This window comes from Leuciscus leuciscus (genome assembly GCF_965113295.1).
Source record: "Leuciscus leuciscus genome assembly, chromosome: 6".
Taxonomy (NCBI): Eukaryota; Metazoa; Chordata; class Actinopteri; order Cypriniformes; family Leuciscidae; genus Leuciscus; species Leuciscus leuciscus.
The window spans coordinates 37,586,519-37,600,749 of NC_138730.1; the positions used below are offsets into that span (position 1 = coordinate 37,586,519).

The window sequence follows — 14,231 nt, forward strand, 5'->3', positions numbered from 1 at the left end:
CCACTTTTTGTGTATACAGTCGTTGTCAGTATTCATTATAATTCTATTAACTGTACGAAATTTCTTTTTACCCTTCCAGAGGAAAAATAGGTGTGTACATAAGTGATTTGACCGGACGAATAGACCAGACTTGCAAAATACAGAAACAACCACGAATGAGTATTCCCAATCCAATTGATTATGATTTCACTTTTCTAACTTTGGTGTGTAATGTTGCTGTTTGATCTGCCTTGTTGCTTCTGCTGCTGTTGGTGTGCGTCTGAAAGCTTCTTATATTTCTGTTTTGAATCAATATTTACTATCATGCAACCGTCTACTACAGTTTCACATCAGGCAGTGCATTGTAGTCTCCCTAAGGAAAAATTTGATTCATTCATTGCTATAGAAAAGGAAGAATTCGTTAAACTCGTTAAATCATCTAAATCGACCACATAGACCCTATACCGACTAAGCTACTGAAAGAGATTCTTCCAGAGGTCATAGAGCCTCTCCTTAATATCATTAATTCATCTTTGTCATTAGGATACGTACCAAAAACTTTTAAGCTGGCTATGATTAAACCGCTTGTTAAAAAACACACAACTTGATTGTAATTAGTCAATTACAGGCTGATCTCGGATCTACCTTTTCAAAGAAACTAGAAAAGGCGGTATCCTCACAACTATGTTCCATTTTAGAAAGAAATGATATCTACTTAATGATATCTATTTAACGCAGTCCGCCGGATCCAGGCCGTATCCAGATCTGATGAAGGACCTGCGCCTGGACGCGACAGCGCAGTCCTGAAATGTCAACTATGCTCTTCCCTGTGAAGGCCTCCCTCCCCTCCATTTACCTTTCTACAGATAAAGCGTTGTTGGGATAATTCCGGTTCGTGTGGCTACGTGGAAGCGATAAATTCTGTGTTATAAATTTTAAGGCCAGACAAGTAGTATGTTGAGGGTTGATTGATTGTAGGGAAGGACTACACGCCTGCGCACATATATTCAAACGTGCATACGCAGTACTCGTAATGTGCATGTGCACGCCATCGGCGTTCTCACTGGTTCGCGTTTTTGAAGTTTGCGCAGAAAGAACTTAAGAGTTTTCTGTTAAAACGGTGTTGTTAATAACTAATGATCGTTGCGACGGAAGTGAATCAATCAAACTAACTTTAGCTGGACAATAACTTTATTCTAGAGCTGCTATAAAGCCAAAACAATCTCTGTTACTTTAATTTCCTATTATCAATGTGAAGCTGCTTTGGAACAATCTACATTGTTAAAAGCGCTATATAAATGAAGATGACTTGACTTTGAGCATAAACAACATCTGCAGAGTTACAACGCTCAAAGTTCAAAGCAAAGGAAGATATTTGCTTTTAAAGAAATCGTTTTTTAAGGACTAACAAACGGCTGGTAGGGACTACACTACATGACATACAAAATTTACATAAACCTCGCACCCGGGAACACCAGTCCATGTCGAGAAGAGGAAGAAGATTTGTTGTGGTAGGTAGAGCATATTTGTGATTCTGCTCAGCTGTCACCGTCTTTTCACATGCAATACAGTATGTTAACACAAATAGCATGTCACTCTGTAGGCATCTTACAACAGTTCCCACACGAGCAATTTTATAGATTATCATGACAGAATTGAATTATAGTTCACTAATTGAAGATAGTTAACTCCACATCAGTAACATAAATTCATCAACTAACCATTCAGTTTAAACATAAAAGGCAGAACAGTTTCTGACATTTTAGTGCGTTTCTGTGTGAGGTAATTAACCAATAAACACACACACACACACACACACACACACACACACACACACACACACACACACACACACACACACACACACACACACACACACACACACACACACACGAGCTCCACCCTCTGTGCCAGGAGCAGCAGCTCATTTGCATTTAAAGGGACAAAACAATGCGTTTTTACTGACCCTCAAAAAGGGACCATTTTAACATGCTGTAAAAAATATCTGTGGGGTATTTTGATCTAAAACTTCACATACACACTCTGGGGACAACAGGGACAAAGGGGCATTATACCACCCCTTAAAGAGCCATGGACCAGATATAATTAATTAAGACACAGAGTCAGGAGTGCAGTCAATTTAAGTTCCAATGACACTTGTGATCTATAGTTGTCATGGTGAGCTAGAAGAACAGATAAATGTTTAACACATGTTGAAGACCTTTCTGAAAACAAAACTAGTCCATATTTAATTTTTGGAAGCCGGGCTATAAGCAAGCTTATAGCTATAATGTTACTGCATTCCAAGAATGGGCCAGACCCTTCAGTCACCTCTCAGATATCAAATACAGACATTAATCACGCTGGTAAATTCTATACAGCATATCAACATCCTAGCAACCACCCGAGTACCCTAGAAACCACCCAAAATACCTTAGCAACCGCATAACATCACCTTAGTAACCACCAGAATACCTTAGCAATCACATAGCAACACCTTAGCAACCACCCAGAATACCCTAGCAACCACATAGCAACACCCTAGCAACCACCCAGAATACCTTAGCAACCGCATAGCATCACCCTAGCAATCACCCAGAATAACTTAGCAAATGAATAGCAACACCCAAGCAACAACCGTAAGTACCCCAGCAACCTCATAGCAACACTTTAGCAACCACATTTGTACACGTTTTATTTAGACATTAGTATAATTAAAAGGAATAATAGTAGTTAGTCTTTTATTGGCCTGTTTAGCTGAGCACTCCATGGCAAAAAACTTAAAAAAATTGATAAAAGAACACATATTGCACAGACACTTTAAATGTAATCTTATCAGATGATTAGTTAATTGGATTTGATAGATTTTTACTTAAAAAAAAAATAAAAAAGAATGTTTGGCCTGAGTTTTTGTTGCGTTTCCACTGTTTGTTTTTTTTAGTCTATGGTTCTGACCTGAGCTGTTGAATTTTTTTTTTTACAATTTTTCTAATAATTTTTGTAATATAAGGATTTTTTTTTCTTATTTTTTTCCTGATGGAAAGGCCCCCAACAGTGAAATCCAGAAGAGAACCAATTGCAGGCTTTCCTATGGCAGATGGAGCTGAGACCCGAGGAAAAGAAACGAGGATGCAGAAATTAGAAATGAAAAGCACTCCAGCTATCAGTTATCTACAAAACACCTTATTTCTGCATTTATAAGACCAAAACAATAAACAAAATTGTATTTTGTTAATATCAAAACTGCATCTTAGGAATAAATGTATACACTCATGTTGATACCTCTTTGTTTATCTCATTTTTACAGGCAAGTCCTTTTGACATATATTTGGCTTTTAAACAACTTCTCTCCTTTTATTTGGATTAAAAAGTATATCACACACAAAATAAAAACTTTTTTTTTTTGACTGGTTTGAGTCTGATATATTATTAGTTGATCAGTTGAATTCTGATGGTCAGTTTTTCAGTATTACTGAACTATGTCTTAAATTGTCATATTTCTGTTAAAGAATATTGTATTGTCATGAATTCTATTTCTGCTAAAATGGTATCTCTTTTCGTGATCTAAATTTGTTTAGGTTAATATGTTTCCCTCATTTGAGTGGGAACATTTTTGGGGAGTTCTTAGTCAGTATTGTGTAACAAATAAAACCAAAGAAGTGTCATTTTAAAATTTCTCAGAGAATATATCCTGTGAAAGACACATTAGGGCGTTTTCATCTGGATATTGATTACAATGGCTGTTTTTGTAGTTGTGAAAGAGAGTCTATATTGTGCACTTATTTTTGCCATGTTCATTTTTCTTTTGGTATGAGATCTGTGTTAAAATGAACTGCAATCTAGTCTTAAATTTGTTATCTGTTTTACTTCATTCCAATGAATATGACTTTTCCAAAAGAAATATATATATTATCGATTTGTTTTTGTTATTAGGAAAAGTTTATAATTATCAAACTAAATGGAGTATCCTAACTCAAAACCCAATTTTGCTCATATTAAAACAGCCTTTAAAATGTGTAAAATCTTTAAAGGTAATTTTTTTTAATAAAAAACATAGAAAAGCCCAAATAACTATAGGCCTATCTCTTCTAAATGAATTTAACATATGTTTGTGATGCCCTTTATTTTAAAGTTTCATTATTATTATTTTTTTTGCTTCCTTTTATTTAAATGATTGTTATGTTTCAATTTATACTTACAAAATGTGAAAATGTGTAAGAGAAATGGACGACGCGCCTTCACTCGTTTCCTGTACAGCGCCTATAGATGTTCTGTACAGGAAATGAGAACACAAAATGAACGAAACACTCTCTGAGACCAGACAACTCGGTATTCAAGATTTTTTGAATGAACGAACCGTTCATGACAGCATAAAAATCACAGACATTATTTAGTAATTTAACATTATTTTATTTACTTTACTTTTTATATTACTTTATTTTCAACACAAAAAAGAAATGTGTGTGTGTGTGTGTGTGTGTGTGTGTGTGTGTGTGTGTGTGTGTGTGTGTGTGTGAACATTCTCAGCATGAAATGTGTCTGTTCCTGTAGGTTAACTGCACCATCACATGTGTTATGCTCTGCCTCAGAACAGCTGTATTCTGCGGTTTTTGTGCTGGCTACCAAATCTGATAAACTCATCCATGTCCAGGGACTTGGCTCTCCGTGACTCTACACTGAGCACTCCCAGGTCACTCAGTCGCTCATCATGTACATACCGTAAACACTAACGTGTTGTGGTGTGTCTCTCTCCTCCTGTTTTAAAAACGCGCAACTGTGCTTCCTTCCTCTTCGCGTGAGTCTCAAATCAAGCAGTGATTGACAGCGCTCTGGTCCAATGGTGCGGTGGGTGTCGTGGTGTCTCTTTCCTCCTGTTTTAAAAACGCGCAACTGTGCTCGCTTCTTCTTCGCGTTCGCGCGAGTCTCAAATCAAACAGTGATTGACAGCGCTCTGGTCCAATGGTGCGGTGGGCATTTTCAGGTTACAGTAAATCTAGTAAATCTAATGAGATTGGAGGGGGGGCACCAGGGGGGGCCAATCATATTCCAGGGGGGGCCGGTGCCACCCCGTGACCCCCCCTCTAGACACGCCCCTGCATGACAGACCCATCACTACTGGGAAAAGTGTCTGAGAATTAAGGAGCTCCTGTGTCATATTTTTGATGATCTTGGGATAGAAAACCAAAAGAAGTTTAAAAGCAAATTGTGCGATCGGAAGAAAAATCACACGTCGAAATATTTACAGTCGACAAAGTTATAGACTCTGCAGATCTCGCCGATTTAATAGTGAAAACTTTCACATTGAAGGACGCGGTTCCTGTAACACTCGAAATATTAGAGGCTATTGGCTGTAATCAACAAGCAGTGGAACTCAGACAACGCGCAAGAGACGGTAAGTAAAACTATTGTAAATCATAAATGCGAAACTAAATTTAGATGTTTCGTTTCAGACTTTCTGTCTGAAAAATTAATTTAGGATTTTTCACAAATTCGTATTTCAGAACCAAATCTCAAATTGATTTAGTTTTCTAATCCTATCTTACAAAATCTCATCTTCTCTGTATTTATGAAATCTTAAACCGCTCCATCGTAATGACAGTCTGAGAACGTACTCGGTTACTAACCAGTGCCGCTGCTAGCCATTCTAAGCATAATTCCTTTATGATGCCCCCCCACCCCGACCCCGAGAAATTTTTTTTTTTGTTTTTGTCAGTTTAACTTACCAAACATATTACTCAATACCAATAACACAATAGCAGCATCACAGTATAAAACTTAAGAACACTAAAAAGAGAAAGTAAAATCTTCACAGCTTTGCTGACTTTGTAAACATAGCCAACACACACTACACATTTGAAAGTGCAAATATATTTTACGACGGTTTCTTTTCCCCTTTCTATCCTACCTTTCTTGCCTTACTTTTGATTTATTTTCTCCCATATCACACTTTTAACCTCTGCTCTGCTAATACTTACTTGCATTTCTAAACTTCCTTTTGTTAACGCCCTTTTTGCTAATCTATCTGCCATTACATTTCCCCTTATCCCTACATGTCCTGGAACCCCAAAAAATTTGACCTGCCTTGATTTACTATTCTTGTTACTGACTGGAGTACTTCAAACAGAATATCTTGATGACTTTTTGAATAGAATGACTGTAGGCTTGCTAAAACTGTTGATGAATCTGACCATACCAAAACTTTGTCATGTCCCGTCTTTTCTAGCCATCGTAATGCAATTAACATGCCAGCATTTCCAGCATTTCTTCTATTGATTCCTATTCCTTTATCTGGTATCACCATCCCCAATTCTTTTGCTTCTGTCTCTGGATTCTTAGCACCATCTGTAGCCTATAAAACGGGATATACAGTATTTATTATATTTTTCCATTACCCGATTATTGAACACTCTTTCCAAATTAGTATCCTCCTGTGCCTTCCTTTTTTCCTGTAATACAGACCAGTCTACCTCAGGCCAAACTATCTTCCATGGAGCAATCTTTGGATAAACTAGCATGGGATTTATCCTCAATTAAACACTTTTAATTCTTTAACTAGATAATTTCCATTCTGTCCAAAATGTTTGATTTTTTTCATACTCCCAGCTCTCCTGCAGTACAGTTTTAGCGAGATGTGAATTATTATGCCCTTGTAAACCAGCCCAATAGTTTGCTTTCAACTGCTTCCTTCTTAACTCTAGTGGTAGTTCTCCCATCTCTACCTGTATGGCTGTTACTGGCGTTGTTTTGAAAGCTCTTCAAATGACATAGGGGAGACCGGGGACAGTTGCAACACTTTTTGCATTTCTCTCAATTACTCAGAGACTATTTGGACTAGACCAACCAAATTTGTATATATTGAACTTCATCTGTCTGCTAATTACCCATACCATTTAAAGATGATTATATATGACATATCGTTCACAGTATTTATTTGAATGGAAGAAGCCAGATGTTGCAACTGACCCCGACCCAGGGGACAGTTGCAACACATCCCAGGGACGGTTGCAACATGTTAAAAATACCTTAAATTTCATGAATTAACTTAAGCTTTTTGTCTCATTGAGCAAAGAATTCTGAAAATATTAACTGTTTTAGGCCTACTATAATATTATAGTATTATTTATTTCAATAATATTATTGTAGCCTATTATTTATTTATTTATTTAGTCATATTTATCAAATAACAGTTATTGAGTTTTGTTTGTTTATGTGTAGAACATAGGCCTACATAGATTCAGTGTGCAGGTGTTACAGATGCTGTTCAATCCCTCCATATTTCAGTGTCAGACAGGAAGAATTGAACAATTTGCAATGCAACAAACTTTTATTAAACATGCAATTTATAACATGTTGCAACCGTCCCCAACCCTATCAGCCATGACAGAACATCATATGCCTGCTAGACACACTGACTTTGACACATGCTAACCATGTCACTTAGAAGTCAACAAAACAATAATTCAAACGAAGTAAGTTTTGATTAATTCATACAAAATGTCATGACAGTATGACAAAAATATATCTCATGAAAAAATTTACTTTCATTCCTCCAAAACAAGTTTTGTTCAATAAATGCAGCAGCAGATGTTGAATATGTCTACTGTCTTCTTAGTGGGGGGAGGGTCTAACTGTGCATGTTCAGTATGAGTGTCATCACTCTAGCTTGTTTCTGATTGGAGAAAAATGACATGTTGCAACCATCCCCTGTTGCAACTGTCCCCGGTCTTCCCTAACTCATTTGAATCATTTCCCACCCACACTTCTCCTACTGATGTAGTTCCTTCTTTCATCACAAAAAAATCCTCCAATTCGTCCTCTTTGCTTTGTGAATCGCTCTTCTCAATTCTATTATATTCTAATTCTAATCGCTCTTCTCAATTCTTCCAAAAACCTCAATTCTAGTCATTGCATTATCACTCAATTTCTAAAACTTATCCCAATCAGCTTTCCCAAAATTCCACTTAAGAATTTTGTCATCTGGTCCTACTTTCAATCTTCCACCCACTGAGATCAGAGGAGTTTGGTAATCAAAAGTATTTTACCAAGCATCCAACGACGTACAAGCAGCTGCTAAATTTAAATGGAGAAGCAATATATGCTTTTAAAATTCTTTTAATTAAATGCTGTAGAAAGAGAAGTTTTGATAACCTTGATAGAAAAAGGCAAAGCCTATCACTTTTCATGGGAGTCTGTTATTATTTGTTTTGTTGTCAAAGTGAAGAACATCATGTTGCGTGTTTCCACCATCAAACATCGCTGTTCTTCATCGTGTATCATTAATAAATGTGACGCCATTTTCAGACAGGGCTATTGTTATGTGATTTTTACAGTTGGCTTTCAAATAATTTTGAAGTTCGGACACCAGTGGCGTTGTCCTAAGACAGTTTTTAGGATTTTTTGTCGAGTTAGGATGCTTCTGTATAGCCTTTACCTACCCTTTGTTAAAATAAGATTAGGCACTTAAGAAATGTCATTCTGTAGTAGCTTTTGTCCTAAATGAGGTCCTAACAGAAACTGCCTTGGTTACCAAACAGATAAGAGAGTTATTAAGGGTAAGGTTCTTGGTGCTCAAGAACAGGGAAGGTTTGGGGTAGATATTAATGTATGGACGTTAAAAACCTCAAACCACATGAATATGATGCTGGTAGCACAAATCGTCAGAACACCGGTTTCCATTGGTATGAGCCAGTGGATAATGGTATGCGCCACTAGAACTTGTGACATGTGCCACTGACATTATCGTGGGACACGTCGTTGTGGCGCTAGTAGTGACTGACATATGAGTTGAGCAGCTGACGTAAGTGTGACACAAAATCCTAAATAAATAGCCTAATTTTGTGATTTTTTTAAATATAACAAATATTTTCTTAAATATAAATTAATTGAATTTACAAATTGTTAATACTTTTCAAATATGTAGCCAGTTGGTGGCGCATCTGTATTTGAGTGGCATGCGCCACTGAATGTTGTGTAATACCAGTGCTATTGTATGTTGTTGATCAGGCAAACTACCCATTATAGGAAAGTCACAGAATAAATCTGTCACTGCGAATGATGCATTAACAGTAGCATCCGTTACTGTAAACCTATATTTTTGCATGATGCTGAGTGACCATGATTGCATGATTTTTGCATGACTGACCGGTAGGTGTCAGTATAAGTAAGTGTAATATTGGCCATTGCAAGAAAAAACAAAACTTACGACAGTTGTTCAAAACAAGTAATCAAAGTCTTTTGATCTAAATAAATATAGATAGATATGCTTATAGTTTAATATGTGGTTACTGGTTTTCATCTATGGCTTAAATGTTTAAAAAATAATTGTATGGATATGTAATAAGAAGTAAAACAATATATATATATATATATATATATATATTTTTTTTTTTTTTTACTGTGTGAACATGCATTTTTTGTGGAGATGCCTGAATATTCTGTTAAAGTATTTGACTTGCTGTAGGCCCATTATAATATACATCCATGAGAGCTGCATCTGCTTCAATATGTTCTGATAACGGTATATAACTGTCTTAATTTATTTTCTTAATATTTCTCTTGTGGTCCATATGCAGTGAAAAAATCAGTTGTGTTCCAGAGATGGATGAATATCATTTGGAAAAGGGTGAGTAAATTATGACAGAGTTTTCATTTTTGGGTGAACTATCCCTTTATGTATTGCCTTTAATACTGTAATAAAGTCATATTCAAAGAGCGATCCACAGAAAGATTTTACTGCTAATGTTGTGCTGCCTGCTAATGTTACCACAAATATTGAAATATAGATTTCTAAAAGTAATACTCCCCTAGGAATTGACAGGAATATGTAGTTAAATAGCCTACAGAGTTATATAACTCATATATTATTATAGAAGTACTTGGATAAAAGTTTAAAGTTCAAATATGAACACTGATGTCTACACTCTAAAAACTGCTGGGTTGTGTTAACCCAATTTTGGGTCAAATATGGTCTCACCCAACGTTGGGTTAAAAATGAAATTTAAAAATGGACAAACCCAGCCGTTGGTTTACATTTTTAATGTAACCAATGCAATTTGTCCATTTTTAAATTGCATTTTTGTCCATTTTTGATTTTGTCCAAAATGCAATTTGTCCATTTTTAAAGTGCATTTTTTAACCCAACGTTGGGTGAGACCATATTTGACCCAAAATTGGGTTAACACAACCCAGCAGTTTTTAGAGTGTACGATAGTTAAACTTGGTGCTTAAAATAACGCATTTATCGACTACATTGTTTTGCCACTGGGTGGCGACAAGTGACTGTTAAAAATGTATTTGTTATTGAATAATTTATTCAAGAGAATATAGTACTGTATAATGCTTCTGAAATAAATGTCAGAAAGATGTGATGATTTGTTTTTGTAAATATGACTCACCTTATACATCATGTACAGTCTGTATAAGTGTATGATTTAACTTTTCCCCATGGTCTAGTGTTTAAAAAAATCGCAATATATTGCAATATCGAATCACAATACTTGTAGAATCGCAATTCCTCAAAAAAAAAATTGCAATACATATCGTATCGGCAATAAGTATCGTGATTGTATCGAATCGGGAGATAGGTGTATCATTAAGTGGCTAGAAGGTATGGTTTCTTAGATTAATTTTTTTCTCTACCAGTCTGTGGTCTTTACCCATAAAAGTTCCCTGCTCTAAGAAATTGTAAAAACAAAACAAACAAAATTATTATTTTTTATTAAGTAGCCTTTAAGAAGAGACCTAAAAATACATATTATCAGGTATCTTTTTCCTATTCGAGCAAATTGTATTGTGTGACATTATTCCAGCTGACATGAGCTCTAACAAATTCTTTTCATGCAGGGCCAGACACAAAGGTGAAACCTGAGTTAGCTTCTGTAAGTGATGAGCAATTTGAGTTTATTAAGAAGGCCAGATTATCATCATATTCTGAGCATGAAATCCCCACACTTCCAGGTAGGCTCATGTTTTACTTTTTCAAATGAGAACTCTTCTTTTATTGCTGATGAACATTGTAATTTGCTGCTGTGTGTGTCTGCACTAAGGAACTCAGTGTCCTAAAAGGACGTCAGATTATGAGGTCTCTACCAGAATAAGCATTAGGCACTAAATTATTTCTACTAAATCAGGGGTGTCATTTATGCTGTAATGTTTTCTATCCTATAATGTATTTTTTAAATATACTGTATATATGTTCTAGCAAGCTCCATCTTAGCAAGCACAGACCATTTTTTAGTTTAATCAGTCTTTCTTTTTATTAGATAATTAGCATTCACAGTGATTAAAGATTATTAAACGAAAAGATTGAAAAATTAAATCTTCTCCTTGTGCCCCTCCATCATCCCCAGGATAATTTTTTTGCGATAGCACAATATTTAAAAAATATATCAACACGAAATTAATTACATATGCAAATTACTGGAGACAGTATTTTTCTAGTGTGCCTCCCTTTTACAGTTCTCCCTCACAGATACTCAGCACATTAGCTCCTAATGCATTCACGCCATGCTGGAATTGCCATAATAACAAGATTCCAACTTGTAGAAAGCATTCATGTTCTCATCCACATCCTTTTTCTGAGCAGTTTTCCAAGGCTTTTGCACACCTCATCTGATCGCTTCTCAAGAAGTCGGCATCTGAAAATACTGAGGAGATGACCGCTCCTTCATAATTGCGATCTCGTCTCCATTTAAACACGCTCATATCATTGTTACATTCCTACATGGAAAACTTGGAATGTTAAAATTGTGATTTCCAGGCCATGAAATTTTTTTGAAAAATAAATAAATTAAAACCTTTTTCTTGCAAGACAAAGTAAGTATTAAAAAAGCAAACAAATGCAAAAGAAAATAAGTTGATAGAAAACAAAAAACCTATGAATCATAATTCGAATCAAGTGTGACAACCAACACTACAAAATAATGCGGTTTTCGAAATGCTCCCCTTAACGAATCATCAACATCATAATGTGATGTTGATTCAACACTGCCATTCAATGCTAAAATTAGCAAAAAGAATCAATGGTAATGTTGTTGAATCAATTTTACAATGTGATGTTAGTTCAAAATCATGTTTGCACCCTCAGTTAATGCTGAAATTTTACCCCAAAAATAATAAATATTACACTGCCATGTTGACTTTAAATCACTTTTGTTGAAACATTGAAAACAACTCAAATGTTGTCATATGGACTACTTGCACAACTACTTCCGCGTTCTAGTTAGTACATGTCAGGAGTTTCCGGTTAGAGTGTTCAGCGCACCTACATACATGAGAATGCAGATTATCTCTGTTTTATTGACTGCCAACTCATCAAAACAATGAATAATGATCTCTGTATTAATTATCTTGAGCCTGCTGAAATGCATTCTGAATAATAAATAAGCTAAATATATTTATCCACTAAGCTGCAGCAGTCCTATATGCTGGACTTCTCATTAACATTTTTTTTCTTTTTCTGACATTTCATACCTGTTGGGTTTAATTTTTTTTTTTTAAATGATTTTGACTATTAAAAGGATTGCTTGTGTGCGCTGGTGTTTATTCCAGTCTTTTAAAATAGTTGAATGAATGAATGCTCGCGAGGTGCCTGTAACAAAAAAGGCTAGGCTATTTAATCAATAACGTAGGCTTACACAGCGTAGAGGAGAATGACAGTCAACTACTTTGAATATTATAGCATTTTGGGCATAAACAGTGAAAAGATTGACATTGAAAAATGACACAGAATGATTAAAATATTTAATCCAAATAAATAAATGTTCGTGGTTATTCATCTGTTCTCATACACTTCAGCGTCGCGATCACTAGTTTATACAAACACTGACACCCTATGGTGAAATAATGGCGTATTTGAACACCTGCTGCTTTCTCAGATCGGCTTGGGTTGGATTAAAAATTCATTTTCCCATAAGTTTGGAAAATTCTGCACACAGTAAACACCGGAATATTCCTTCTCCTGTCAATAAAAATGGCCAATTTTTTAATCTTATTGCAAACACTCATTTTAGGTGGCGTTTGTTCAACTCATTGACCAGGCTACAGTGAAAGTAAACATAACCAGAAATAAGTGAGACGTACCTGGACCATTAAAAAGGGAAAAGCACTTAAAATAAAAACAGCTTTAGTTAAGCATTAATTAGACTACTGAGTGCACATGCAAAACTAAAATTCCAATCAGTGTGTGTTTTCAAACAACATGGGCATTTATCCACCCGTGTGTGCTGTCGGCTTTCATCAAAGTTTCTGATCCAACATACTTTAAATATTGAAATGTCAGTCTCAATCAATATAATATTTTGGATGAAAACTCAGCATTGTATCAATGTTACCTTGCTATCTGGAATTGTACCTGACATATTCCACTTCTTTTGAACTTTCTATTCATCAAGTCAAACATTGATAATCATAAATGTTTGTTGAGCATCAAATCATCATATTAGAATGATTTCTGAAGGATCATGTGATGAAGACTAGAGTAATGATACTGAAAATCCAGCTTTAATCACAAAAATAAATTATATTTTATTGTAGGCTATTATTATTTAAAATTGTAATAATATTTCATAATATTACTTTTGATACTTTTGAACTTTTGAATAGTAGTGTACATCCAACAGAATGATTCTAGCTTTATTTACCAATATAGTATTTACCCTAAAAATAATTGGATGATTGAATTGACACTGTGATAATAATGTTTGTTCCAAAAGACTTGATTAAATGCATGAAACTAGTTTATTAGATATTAAACATATAAATTGTGACAAAACAGGCTGTCAGTCTATGTGTTGGTGGGGATTTTTCAACGATTTCAGTACATACGATTTTTACATAGTTACACCCATAGATATCATATATAAACGCTAGATGTCTTATGGCGCCGTCACTTCCGCATCACCGTTCGGCCATCTTGTCAAAGTGAAGCTGTGAATTAAGGTGAGTGATCAGCATGCACACAAATCCTCTTATCTCGCTGAAATCTTGACGGATTTACAAACGGTTTGGTTTCTTACAAACGTTATTAACGTGGCTATAATTCCGAATGCTTGAACATGTATGTTATAATTATTCATATGTATGCAATGTCATAACTACATCTCTGACGTTTATAACAAACCAAACCGTTTGAAAATCGGTAGAAAATTGAGCAAGTTATGGTTATTTAAAAGTACATGCACCATTAAACGAGTGAGCGAGCACACTGTGGCAAGATGGCCGTCGACCTCCATTGGCCAGCAGCACGCACGAGA

At 35.4% G+C, this 14,231-nt stretch overlaps 1 long non-coding RNA gene across 1 annotated transcript; it reads left to right on the plus strand.

Moving 5' to 3' along the window:
* Positions 1 to 590: 590 nt before the first annotated feature.
* On the plus strand, positions 591 to 14,231 carry LOC309501567. The gene is made up of 4 exons (XR_014206910.1): positions 591 to 1,756; positions 2,167 to 5,371; positions 9,552 to 9,601; positions 10,822 to 14,231. It is a non-coding gene; the product is annotated as an uncharacterized lncRNA (long non-coding RNA).